This window comes from Palaemon carinicauda, chromosome 12 (assembly GCF_036898095.1).
Source record: "Palaemon carinicauda isolate YSFRI2023 chromosome 12, ASM3689809v2, whole genome shotgun sequence".
Lineage (NCBI taxonomy): Eukaryota > Metazoa > Arthropoda > Malacostraca > Decapoda > Palaemonidae > Palaemon > Palaemon carinicauda.
The window spans coordinates 34139405-34152019 of NC_090736.1; positions in this window are offsets into that span (position 1 = coordinate 34139405).

Genomic DNA, 12615 nt, shown 5'->3' on the forward strand with positions numbered 1-12615 from the left:
GACAGCCACTGATATAATGTACCTTTTATTTTGATGTAAAGCCAATGATATAATTTGTTACTGTGATTGACAGCTGGTAATATAATTTGTTAATTTGATTGACAGCCAATGATATAATTTCTCTGTTATTTTGACGGACAGCCACTGATTTAATGTTCCATTTTTATTGAGATCCATTGATATAGTTTGTTACTTTGATTGACTACTAGTAATTTGATTTGTTATTCTGATTGACAGCGTGTTATTTATCTAGTATTTTGATTGACAGCCAGTGATATAATTTCTGTTATTTTGATTGAGACCAAGGAATATAATTTATGTTATTTTGATTGACAGCCAATGATATTTCTGTGTTGTTTTCATTGACAGACAGTGGTATAATTTCTCTGCTATTTTCATTGACAGTGATATAATTTCCCTGTTATTATGATTGATAGCCAGTGATATAATTTGTTATTTTGTTGGGCTTCTAGTAATATAATTCATGTTATTTTGATTGACAGTCAGTGATATTCATCTGTTATTTTGATTAGTAGCCAGTGATATAATTACTTTGTTATTTTTATTTATAGGAAGTAATATAATTTCTGTTATTTTGATTGAAAAATTGTATCAATCTTTTTTTCTGTCATTACGTTTGACCGCTTATGGTATAATTTCAGGTATTTTTATTGACAGTCGGTAATATAATTTCTCTTATTTTGATTGGCCACCAGTAATATAATTTCCCTGTTATTTTGATTGGCAGCCAGTAATATAATTTTTTTGTTATATTGATTGATAGCCAGTGATATGACTTTTCTGCAATTTTGATTGGCAGCCAGTATAAATCTTTTCTCAGTTATTTTGATTAACAACTAGTGATAATATTTCACTGTTACCATTAATTGAAACTATATTCCATTGAAATGGAGTGAAAAATAAGCTATTATAATTTCTTACATTGCTATTCAAATATTGTTACGAATTCCCTCTAGGAGGAAGCCATAATGGGTTCTTTTTATCTTAATCTCAAATCCAGTAACAAAAACACAAATCAGTTGGAGCGAGGAAAAACCAGAAAGACACAAGGGCAAAAATTTTCACAATATTTATTACACAAATGTACGAACACTGATGGCTCACAAAAAGTAATAAATCGAGAAAGTAAAAGATGCCATCAAATAACTCAATGAGTTGCCTATAACTAAAGCTAAACCCTACTCATAGTGAAGAAACCAAATCTTTAATCTTAAGGGATCCAAAAAACATTTACCAACCACGCTAACCTATTACTAAATAGAAAGGAAAGAAGTGGAAGGACATACAAAAAGAAACAATAATCCTACCTAAGATACAATAATCTAAACCTTAATATTAAAGTACACACTCTTATGACACTATCTCACATTACACCTTCAACAGCTTTCACAATAATTAAATATACAAATAGAATGGTCCTATGACACAGACCGGTACTAATATAGATGAGTCCATTTACTGCTCAAAAATGTTGTCACAGGACGTCACTCTCATCAGAAGAACTGCACTTCACAACCGTTGGTGGATAGGCACACTTTTAGTCTACAGCTCGCCAAAATACAGAGGATGTTCCTCTTTCCTGAGAGAAGACACCCTACATGCTCCAACAAGGCCACTCTGGTGCTGATACATTAGATATATTCATCAAAGACGAAAAAGGCCTACACCAAACTGCCAATGTCCAGATTAAGCCAGTAGGTCACTTAAACCACAGTTGAATGTCGTACTACCACTTGTAGCTTCACATGTATAAATGCCTTTAAACTTATGCAGCTCAATAACAGCGGGCAGATTAGCAGCTTCAGAGTCTTCAACGGCCTTGAACTAGCCTCCTAAGAATACTTTAGGAGAGTCACAAGTCATCTCTCCTTACAACACTCCCAGTCACCACAAAGAAACATAAAAAGTTACAAATTTGGCAAGGAAGTAAAAATACTGAGGAAGGCCGCACTTCAAACTGCACTCAATAGATGGCACCACAAAAACTTAAGTTTTTTTCTCAACCAAAGCAAATTAAACACTACATTTAACCAAAATATATACTAATGTAAAACCAACAGCAAAATACTTAACTTAGTTTTACAAAATTGTAAACAATATAAAAATGAAAGCCATCAGTGCGAAAAGGCTAAACAATAAGATTTTACTTTAAAATTACGTTACGGCCTGACACCTTCCTCCCTCAACGAAAAAAAAAAAATAGTTTGACTAAGCAGAAAAATTGATTTTTTTTAACCTTAATACGAAAATATAAGATAAATTAAACATGACAAACCAAAACACTCACACTAGGACTACTTAATGTAACTGCCCCCCCCCCACAAAAAAAAAACAGGGAACTCCGGAATTACACAAAAATAAGCAAAAACAACTTTAGGATACATTAATAGCCTATACATCATCTGAAAAGAAAATTAAAAAATATGGAACGGCACAACAGCCCACACGTCACATCCTAGAAAGTGCATCAGGATCTTGTTGTCCACTTCTTTTATATGTTGAAAGACCAGGTTATATTCCTGAAGAAGAAGTGCCCATCGCAGAATCTTTTGATTCGCTCCCTTCCTCTTATTTATAAACACCAATGGGTTATGGTCCGTCAACACTTCAACCTGGAGAGAACTAGATAAATAATTGGATAAATAGGATACGCTCTTCACCAGAGCCAAAGCTTCTTTCTCTATGGTGGAGTACTTTCTTTCAGCCGGGAGTAACTTTTTACTGAAATAAGATACACGGTGCATTTCCCCCTCATCATCTCTCTGAAACAGAATTCCTCCAACACCCACGTCACTGGCATCCACCGGAAAAATAAAAGGTTTATTAAAATTGGGAGAGCTAAGAATTGGTTCCGAGACTAATACTGATTTCAAATTAGAAAATGCCTTTTCACACTCGGTACTCCACAAAAACTGAGTGTTCTTTTTCAATAGATTAGTTAAAGGCTGGGCGATGTCAGCAAAATTCTTCAGGAACCTCCTGTAATACCCTAACATTCCAAGAACTTTGTGGACATCACGGACATTACGCAGCTGAGGAAGGTTGGATATAACCTCAATATTAGCATGTTTAGGAGCAACCTTCCCCAAACCAACCTCATGACCAAGATAGGTCACTACAGCCTCACCAAACTCACACTTATTGATGCTTACAATCAAACCAGCCTTTCGAAAAACCTGAAACAGTTTTTTTAACCTTTCAACATGGGTTTTCCAGTCCTGACTGCATACCACTAAGTCGTCAATATATATTTCGGTACCTTCCAGCCCGCATATCACCCTATTCATAAGGCGCTGGAACGTACAGGCTGCATTTTTCAAACCCAAAGGCATCACCTTACATTCATACAACCCATTTGGGGTGACAAATACCGAAATCTCACGGGCCCTGTGAGACAATGGCACCTGCCAATAACCCTTCAATAAGTATAATTTAGTTACGAATTTGGCATTCCCTATCCGGTCTATTAAATCTTCAATCCGGGGAAGAGGGAAACTGTCACTCTTGGTTACCTGATTAACTCTACGGTAGTCAACACACATTCTATAATTACCATCAGGTTTCTTTACCAGAACAATAGGAGAACTCCACGGACTTGAGCTGGGTTGAATAAGATCATGGTCCAGCGTATACTGTACCTCCTTCTCAACTACTTTGGCTTTTTCTGGGTTCAGGCGGTAAGGAGCCTGCTTTACTGGACGAGCATCACCTACCTCAACATCATGTTCAAGCCATGAAGTAAGCCATGGAGCTTCTCTAAACACTTCAAGAAAAGCCGTTATCAAACATAACAAGTCTTTCTTCTGGACTTCATCCAGATGTTCCAACAAAACATTAGCCTTATTAAAAATCTCAACATTAGTTCTTAAATTCTCTACAGATACATAGTTATCAACATTATCATAAAATACAGTAGCTAGAGGACATGGTATTTCATAAACAATATTTAATGGATCTGGATTTCTACCTTCATATTTCTTTAATCTATTAATGTGAAAAATTCTACTCTTCCTAGTAGAACCTGGAGAATCTAATTCGTAATTAAAGTCACACTCCTTTCTTATTACCTTCCATGGACCTTTAAATCTGGGTTTCAGAAAACTATCAGAGTCCATATCTAAAACCAGAACCAGATCTCCAGATTCGAAAGAACAACTTACTGCCTTGCGATCATGGAATGCTTTAATAATAGCCTGGGAAGCTTGCCAATTACCCTGGGCAAGCTTCCAGGTACCACTCAATTTATTTTTTCAAATTAGTTAAAAATATATTTTAGATTTTGAATTTGTTTTCGTCCCCCAATCAACATTTCAAATAACACTTCCAAAAGACCTCGAACCTCATGACCATACACCAATCTGAAAGGAGAAACACGAGTAGATTAATTTGGGTGAGTTCTTATGGCAAATAACGAATAAGGTAGTTCCTTATCCCAACTACTCTCCCTTTCGTAACAGTACTTACCAATTATACTTTTTAAAGTTTGGTGGAACCTTTCCACAATCCCTTGACTTTCAGGATGGTATGGGACACTGTTGATGTGCTGAATGGCCAGTTCAGCACACCTGTCCTTAAAGTACTTGGAAGTAGAGTTAGTACCGCAATCTGATTGAATGGTACAAGGTAACCCATAACGACAAAAATATTCTACTAACTTCTCCCAGACAGCTTTTGACGTTACTTTCCTAAGAGGGAAAGCCTCTGGGAACCGAGAAGTCCTATCCATCACAGTTAATAAATACATATATCCCAATTGGGTTCTGGGTAAAGGACCAACAACATCAATGACAATCTCTGCAAATGGTTCACCAATTACAGGGATGGTTTTAACGGAGCTTTTCGCAATACCTAATTAGGTTTACATATAACCTGGCACGTCTCACAAGTTCGCAAGAACTGCTTAATACACCTTCTCATATTAGGCCACCAAAATAGCTTGGTTAATCTCTTAAAAGTTTTTGTTACCCCAAAGTGTCCCGAGAAAGGATCCTTATGAGCTAACTGCAGCAATTCGTCTCTGAATTGTTTTGGTACTAAAATCTACTTATGGTACTCAGAGGATTCCATAAGAGCAAAACGGCTTAATCTATACAATAATCCTCTCTCCGATACAAAACATGGCTTAGAAACATCCTCCCCCTCAGTTATTTCCACATCAAATTCATCATGCTGAGCTCTTATAAAATCAGCACTATTCCATGCTCTAAATACCTTACTACTATCACTACTTCCTACAGACTCGAGCCTTCCTACTGCTACATCTACTTGTACAGGGTCAAAATGTAAATCCTCTCCGTCCATCAAGAGATTACGCCCTTTTCTCTGGGAGCGAGTAGTTACAGCAATTGGTGATTTATTTAAGGTTAAAATGTGGAAACAATTCTTGTCCCTCCCCAATACATAAGTCATTTCCTAGGATACCATCTATCCCAGGAATAGGTAGTTTATCAACAATGGCCAGATTAATATTCTTTACGACACCCAATATGTCAATCTCTCCTTCAACCACAGGAGCCGGCACAACAGTGTCCGGAAAACCCCTTAAAATAATATAGTTAGCGATCTTCACGTTAAGAGGTAACCTACTTCTTAACAATAAAGATCGAGCAGCACCTGTGTCCTTAAAAGATTTGACATTTATGACTTCCTTCTCAAATCTCAGCTTACCTGGCCAAATATACTTATTAAATGACAGTCACATAGGGGAATCATTCTCTTTATTACCTTTGTTACCATTTTCCTCATTCTCTACAGATTGTTGAGAAGCCTTAACTTGATTCACCAAAGCAATGGGAGAAGTAGCCTGCCTCTGTAGATAACTCTGACGAGCAAAACAATTAGCCTGGATATGTCCTGTCTTGTTACACCAGTAACAGGTTCTACTACTTCCCACACCACTAGTTATAGTACGACTAGGATGAGAATGATCAGTTTTTGCAAAATTCCTATTTACAAAATTACTACTGAGATTACTTTTTGGTTGATTTTTGACCTGGAAATTGGAATTTGCTTTAGAGTTAAGAGTCAGCCTGGAAATTAGAATTATTTTGGTTAAAGAATATTCTCTTTTTACTCTCCCAGTTACTCTTGACCACAGGGAAATTACCCCCGACGTTCTCAGTACCAACCTTATGGGTCAATATATATTCATCACTCAACTGAGCAATTCTGGGAAAAGAAGTCACTTTCAAGTCTTCTAAATGCACTCTTAAATCTTTAGCACACGATTTTTTAAAATCTTAAATCAATATCAATTCCTTCAAGGCCGCCAATGTAGTTACTTGGCGACTCTTGAGCCAATCATCAAAAGGCTCCGGCTTTACACGACCAAACTCCACAAAAGTCATGTTCGGGGGTTTTGCTAAAATTCCTAAACCTCTGCCTGTAGGCATCGGGAACCAAATCATAAGCTTTTGATATCAAAGCTTTCACTTTCTCATAATCTCCACGATGGCATTATAAACCTTCTGAGCCTTGCCCAGCAAGCGACATTGAATCAACACTTTCCAGACCTCCTTAGGCCAAGACAACCTGGAAGCAACCCTTTCGAAAGCCTTAAAGAATTCAGGCACATTCTCCTCAGTAAAACAAGGTACAAGTTTTAGAGCATCCCCAAAACTAAACTTTTCCCCGATATCTTCATGGATGCGGGTACTCTCACACTTCTTACCTTGCTGGATCTTGGCCATCTCTAACTGCATGCTAAGCATCGTTCTCTCATGTGCTCTGATTCTCTCAAACTCCTCGAACTCTAACTTCTTTAGTTCCAACATGTTCTGGAAATCCTTTACTAGTGGCTCATTTTCCCCTCTGACCAAACGAGTATGAACAGCCGGACAAACATTATCAGTACGAGGAACCCGCTCAGTCTGACTTTTACCATCAGGCAGACTGCCTTACCCTTCAAAAATCACTCCACAGTGAGATGGATCCTGAAAAAGACTCAATCCCGGAGCCCCTTCTACATCAGACTCACTCATTCTTTCACTAATTAATTCATCAGCAGTTTGTTTAAGTTCACACAGCCTATTCTTTACTAACTTATATACGTCCTTCTCCAATTCCCTATTTGTTAAAGAAATGCCTAACGACCTAGCACAAGCTTTCAAATTTTCTTTAGTCAAAGCACTCAAATACCTAACACAAGGCTAAACTCTACATCAGACATAGTGAAAAGGAAAAGAAGGGAGGTGATGAGGCAAAACAAAAATAAATACTGAAAAATCTCACTCAGAACACAGTCTGGCAACTCGCACCACCGATTAAGGTTGTCCTAGATCCTGTTACGGTCGCCAAATTTGTTACGAATTCTCTCTAGGAGGAAGCCACAACGGGTTCTTTTATCTTAATCTCAAATCCAGTGACAAAAACACAAATCAGTTGGAGCTAGGAAAAACCAGAAAGACACAAGGGCAAAAATTTTCACAATATTTATTTCACAATAAATGTACGAACACTGATTACTCACAAAAAGTAATAAATCGAGGAAGTAAAAGATGCCATCAAATAACTCAATGAGTTGCCTATAACTAAAACTGCACCCTACTCATTGTGAAGAAACCAAATCTTTAATCTTAAGGGACCCAAAAAACATTTACCCACCACGCTAACTTATTACTAAATAGAAAGGAAAAAAGTGGAAAGACATACAAAAAGAAACAATAATCCTACCTAAGACAATAATCTAAACCTTATGACACTGTCTCACATTACACCTTCAACAGCTTTCACAATAATTAAATATACAAATAGATTGGTCCTATGACACAGACCGGTACTAATATAGATGAGTCCATTTACTGCTCAAAAATGTTGTCACAGGACGACACTCTCACCAGAAGAACTGCACTTCACAACCGTTGGTGGATAGGCACACTTTTAGTCTACGGCTCACCAAAATACAGAGGATGTTCCTCTTACCTGAGAGAAGACACCCTACATGCTCCAACAAGGCCACTTTGGTGCTGATACAGTAGATATATCCATCAAAGACGAAAAAAGCTCTCGAGTCCTGCTCTACACCAAACTGCCAATGTCCAGATCAAGCCAGTAGGTCACTTAAACCACAGTTGAATGTCGTACTCCCACTTGTAGCTTCACATGTATAAATGCCTTTAAACTTAAGAAGCAGTTCAATAGCTTCGGACGGATCAGCAGCTTCAGAGTCTTCAATGGCCTTTAACTAGCCTCCTAAGAATACTTTAGGAGAGTCACAAGTCACCTCTCCTTACAACACTCCCAGTCACCACAAAGAAACATAAAAAGTTAAAAATTTTGCAAGGAAGTAAAAATACTGAGGAAGGCCGCACTTCAAACTGCACTCAATAGATGGCGCCACAAAAACTGGAGTTTTTTCAACCAAAGCAAATTAAACACTACATTTAACCAAAATATATACTAATGTAAAACCAATAGCAAAATACTTAACTTAGTTTTACAAAATTGTAAACAATATAAAAATGAAAGCCATCAGTGCGAAAAGGCAAAATAATAACATTTTACTTTAAAATCAAGTTACGTCCTGACAAATATGCTATTACCTACGCATGTAGATGGATAATTGAAAGGATATAACATAATTTCATCTCATGGCGGCATATAATTGAGTCATTTGAACGAAAGTAAAATATTTTTTCTATCTTTACCACGTATAACAATTTTCCTTATCCTCGGAGAAATGAATAAATCCCAAATTATTCCGAAATGTACCTGGGTTATTTTAAAAACAATAATTCATTTAAATTGCACAATGTTACTGATTTTCAGGAAAAACAATGATAAAATGTAATGTTAATTCAATTATATTTGTAGGTTACATGAACCATAACTAGCGTGCTTGGTACTACGAGTGGTTTGCGTACCAAAAGTGGGCCAAGTAGTGAGATGCACGCAGGTGAAAGTATTTTTTGTTGGTCGCAAAAAAACGCATAAAGTGCATCCTGAAAAGCGTAGACCTTCTCTGCGGCAGCTTATTTCTCAACCTATTGCTCGACATTGACCTTCACCTTTAACCTTAACATGTATTTATTGGTGTGGATTTTCATACACTAAAATATGAACCAAGTTTGAAGTCTCTGTGACAACGACGTCCAAACTTATGGCTGATTACGTGAATTGGACATTTTGCTTGACCATGACCTTTACCTTTGATCTTGACCTTCCAAAATTTAATCATTCCCAGCGTTTTACATAGCAGTTAATCCCTGCAAGTTTCATTACTCTACGATTAAAATTGTTGCCAGGAAGCTGTTCACAAAAAGACACACAAACAAACATATAAATAGGGGGTAAAACATAACGTCCTTCCAGCTTCCTTGACGGAGGAAATTAACGAACTCCTCAACGGGCAAAAGGTATAAGCATAGCAACTTCTTGACGTCGTTTAACCACAACCATTTGTCCGCTTTGACATTGAGTGGGGGAGATGAAGCTAGATTCCCTTTAATGTGAGGCTCCTTCTTCGTGGAAAGCATCCGAAGAGGAGAAAAATGTAAAGTGAGTGCATAAGCCAAGAAGGCAAACTGGGGGCTAATTATTCAGCCAAAAGTGAGAGAAGCTTTATCTAGAGAGAATATCCTAAACGAAAATTTACAACCAAAGATACTTTTGTAAATTGGAGTTCCAGTTTCTGTATTTACAAATTACGATTCTAAAAGAAGTTTGCCGTTTTATAAGTTTGTGTCCAAAGTGAGTGAAGAGTTTTCGTTCTCGGTTTCGAAGATAATAGGAAGAAAGGGAGCACAAATTACAACATGTGGTGTCCGATGTGGTAACGTCCCTGACTGGTGATCGCCCGACTGGGGTTCGAGTCCCGCTCAGACTCGTTAGTTCCTTTGGTCACTGCAACTTCACCCTCCTTGTGAGCTAATGATGGGGGAGCCTATAAGTCTATCTGCTAAATCATCAGCAGCCATTGCCTGGCCCTCCCTAGTCCTAGCTTGGGTGGAGAGGGAATTTAAGCGCTGATCACATGTAAATGTGGTTAGTCTCTAGGGCATTGTTCTGCCTGATGGGGCAATGTCACTGTCCCTTGCCTCTGCCATTCATGATGGACTTTAAACCTTTAAACACGGAAAAAAGGGAAAATTATACTAAGGATATCAACAGGCATCTTATCTCTACCATAAAACAAATGATACTTTATTAAAGCAATGGATAATACGTTTTACGATAGTCAATTGTTCTCAGTCACTTTTCATCCTTTAGAGACAATAATCTACCTAATTAATTGCGCATCTTGTTACGTTATTTGTTAGTTTACGAATTTCATGAAACATTGAAAGTTGTTAGCTACTCTCATGAGTACACACAATGTATTTTGCTCATGGGCACCAATATATATATATATATATATATATATATATATATATATATATATATATATATCTATATATATATATATATATAGATATATATATATATATATATATATATAGATATATATCTATATATATATATATATATATATATATATATATATATATATATATATATATATATATATATATATATCTATATATATATATATATAGATATATATATAGATATATATATATATATATATATATATATATATATATAGATATATATCTATATATATATATATATATATATATATATATATATATATATATATATATATATATATATATATATATATATATATATATATATATATATATTTACACACACAATACATACAATAGATAACGTGTACTACAATGAGCATGAGCAGGAGTTTCACTTCACATGAGAATGATGCGATTGATTAATTAAGCAAGTTATCGGTCGTACATGTACCCGGTAACTACGGTAGTTGACTGTTGCAGGAGATAGCCAAAGAAGAGAGGGCCGGTTTAGAGCTTAAGACTCATTAACCTCGCTTTCTTTTCGAGAGACTTACTGATTATCGGAATATAGACATTTAACTAAAAAAGGAGAACTCTGTCTTTGACCACCTGAGGGATATCCTGCAACAATAGTTATGGTAAGCAACTCTTCAAGGAAAAGGACATTCCAAAATCAAACCATTTTTCTCTAGTCTTGGGTAGTGCCATAGCCTCTGTACCATGGCCTTCCACTGTCTTGGGTTAGAGTTTTCTTGCTTGAGGGTACACTGGGGCACACTATTCTATCCTATTTCTCTTCATCGTGTTATGTTAAAGTTGTTATAGTTTATATATGAATTATTTATCTTAATGTTGTAACCGTTCTTAAATTTTTTTTCCCTGTTTCCTTTCCTTACAGGGCTATTTTCTCTGTTGGGACCCCTGGGCTTATATCATCCTGCTTTTCATACTATGGACAAGCTTAGCAAGTAAAAATAGTAATCATAAAAACTGAACATCGAGATAGTTGCAGAATCTGTGACTATTAATAATTAATGGATTTCCCTATGTGTGAAGTATAGAAGAGGAATATCATACAAAAGCTATAAAAGAGAACCAAGTCTAGATAGGAGATCTTATACGAAATTGTTAGGAATTAAAACAATCATATAAAGTGAAGAATAAGTCTTCCTTAGCCAATGATTTCGTTTGATGTACCTTGATTAAAGGACTGTACTAGTTTAAGCATAAGGCAATAGGTTGATTGATGGTATGTTATGAAAAAAAATTACCTAACTTTTTAAGAAAAGATGAAAAATATTGGTATGTGTAAAGGGAAATATATTATTTGTGGGATTCAAATTTGTTAGAAGTCTAATCTTCGACCAACAGTAATGCCGAGGAATAGGAAAAAGAGAAGAGAAACAATGTAGGTAGAATAGAATGAAAAGATGATAAAGAATTGGTGATATATAAAATTAGAACGGACACAGAAAGGTTCATGAAGAACCATTATTCCACATGGAAAGAAATTCATCAGAATTGTTTAAGAAAGACTACTATATAAAACCTTTTTATTATGGGAGGCTGAGGTAAGTAAAACGCCATAAGTCACTATGAAGGTTTTGCTAAAATAATAAAGACATAGGTGGCAAAACGGGTTAACTGAAACACCAGATTTACATATTTCGCCATGGAAAAGTATATGCCAAAATCAATAATTGTATATCAATCAACAACTTTATCTAGGAAACGTTATGCCTAATTTATCTCATTCAGTCTCAAAATTTAGTAGACTTTCGGCATTGTTTAACCTTCAGAGGTCATGATGATAGACCTCTTAAAGTTCATCATCATCATCAACATCTCTTCCTACGGCTACTGACGCAAAGGGCCTCGGACAGATTTCGTCAGATGTCTCTATCTTGAGCTTTGAAATCAATACTTCTTCATTCATCATCTACCACTTCATACTTCATAGTCTTCAATCATGCAGGCCTGGGTCTTCCAACTCTTCTAGTGCTTTGTGGAGCCAAGTTGAACGTTTATTAAACTAATCTCTCTTGGGGAGTGCGAAGAGCATGCCCAAACTATCTACATCTAACGCTCATCAAGATCTCATCCAAATATAGCACTCAAGTAATCTCTCTTATAGTTCTTCACATCACTAATACTTCTATTACAAGTTTGAAATCAGTTTTTAATAACGGGCCTGGTAATAAGGTCAGTAAATTATTTCATGAATACAAATCTAACAAAATTATGG